The sequence below is a fragment of the Aplysia californica genome, unplaced genomic scaffold (assembly GCF_000002075.1).
Source record: "Aplysia californica isolate F4 #8 unplaced genomic scaffold, AplCal3.0 scaffold00092, whole genome shotgun sequence".
NCBI classification, from domain to species: domain Eukaryota; kingdom Metazoa; phylum Mollusca; class Gastropoda; order Aplysiida; family Aplysiidae; genus Aplysia; species Aplysia californica.
In genome coordinates, this window is record NW_004797362.1 from 647,154 (window position 1) to 649,573 (window position 2,420).

Sequence of the window (2,420 nt, forward strand, 5' to 3'; positions counted from 1 at the left end):
GTAATGTAGTGTACATGTACTTATATTCTCTGTATGAAAATAGGTCTAGATACACATGGACATCTTAAAACTTATCAATAAACATAGCTTTGTTGTTTTGTCTTTTTTGAAAAATGCAAAAATCGCGGCCGCGACTCGACAAACGCAGATGCTAGATTAACTCTATACACGTAAAGACAGTGAAAAAAATAAACATGTATTATATCTTAAAAAATCAGAACTTACTAACACACTATAACTAACAATTGAACGATAAATGAGTCTTGAGCAATCGCTTGAACATATCAAAATTTGTTGTTTCCCTGTGATCCCGAGGCTAGTTGTTCCAGATTTTTTGGGCAAAAAATGAGAAACTTTTCTCACCAAAAGATCGTAATTTCATTCTAGATCTAGTTACTCTGAATTTTGTTGCCTCCGTGGATGACCGTAACTGACGAGATGGAACATACAGCGTTAAAAGCTCAGATAGATAGAATGGGGCTTTATCGACCTTTAATACAGATTGTAGAAACTTTGTATTGGATTCTTTTATCAACTGGAAGCCAATGCAGAGCTTTTAACATTTTTGATACAGGATCTTTCTTCTTTTTTCTTTAGCACTAATCTTGCAGTGTTATTTTGGGCCTCACGCAGTTTCCTCATTCGTTCACACTAAATACCAGACAAAACAGAATTACAGTAGTCAAGTTTTGACAAGACAAGAGAGACAGAGAGCATGCATGCAACATTGGTTGACAGAAAGTGCCTTATCTGACTAATTCTCCTGAGATCAAGGTACAAACATCGAGTAACATGCTTTAAACCTTTCGGTTTTGTCTGTTGTCATCTTTTTGTCAAGCTAAAAAATTAACATGTATATAAAAAAATCAGAACTTACACACTATAACTAACAACTAAACGATAAAAGCGTCTTGAGCAATCGCTTTAACCTATCAAACTTTGTTGTTTCCTTGAGATCCTGAGGCTATGTGTTCCAGATTTTTGGGCCAAAAAATGAGAAACTTTTCTCATCAAAAGATCGTAATTTCATTCTAGTTACTCTTAATTTTGTTGCATCCGTGGATGACCGTAACTGACGAGATGGAACATACAGTGTTAAAAGCTCAGATATATAGAATGGGGCTTTATCGACATTTAAAACAGATACTTTATATTGGATTCTTTTATCAACAGGAAGCCAATGCAGAGCTTTTAACATTTTTGATGCAGGATCTTTCTTCTTTTTTTGTCAGCACTAATCTTGCGGTGTTATTTTGGGCCACATGCAGTTTCCTCATTCGTTCACACTAAATACCAGACAAAACAGAATTACAGTAGTCAAGTTTTGACAAGACAAGAGAGACAGAGAGCATGCATGCAACATTGGTTGACAGAAGGTGCCTTATCTGACTACATTGTAATTCTCTTGAGATCAAGGTACATATATCGAGTAGCAAGCTTTAAACCTTTCGGTTTTGTCCATTGTCATCTATTAGTCACGCTCGTGCAAAGTTCCCCTATCTCCAAAGATAGAAAAAGTAGACGTACAAGTATTTGTTTGTGTTCCTGTAACGTTTACGTTTTTATGAGGTCGGGTAGTTGACCCTCCGCCAATTGGCCCTTTTTGGGAGTCACGACTTAAACTTCTGTAACCGCTTTTAATGACTCACATTATCACGGCAGGTGTTATTCTTTCCTCCCCCATAGTAACACCCCTCCACCTGCATGTGTGATATTATGTCGGTCTAAGGCAAATAAAAAAATGAATAATAATAACAGTAACAACAACAACAGCAACAACAACAATAATAGTAATAATAATTTTTGAAAATAATAATATTAATAATGATAACGGTAATAATAATGGTAAATTTTACCACATTTCATACATATAACAAGCATAGCAAGGAGTCTTAAAATCCGCAATCAAATTTGAGAAAAAAGTTTCGTTTCCATGGATACTGTGGCCATTTTGGATTTTGTTGACATGTCTTACTTAATGAATATCGCACTTATCGCTCATGGAAATTGATTGTTTTTTTGTTTTTTTTTGCATGCGTGTTAACAAACATTAGATCTAAAAGATTTTGTGTTGTTTTTTTTCTTAAACGAATTAGAAAAGTTTAAATGAATTTTTTCCTGAGTATTACATCTTCTCTTCATCTAGTGAAAATTTCATGAAAATTGGATAAAAAATGGTGGAGTTATTTTTTAAAAGTATGAGAAAAGTCGCGTTTTGAGAAAACGGCCGATAAAGAAAAATAAAATATTGACTTTATGAGGAAATGGCGGTGACAAACATGCCCGGTATGGGAAAAAATACCGTTTTTTGGGGGGTTCTTATGTGATGAAATAGTTGTAGGAGAAGCTCAGGTGGCTAAAACTGCATACAACCCAAATTCAATCCTTTTGAGCCGAATCTAGACTTTGGGAGTGTAGCG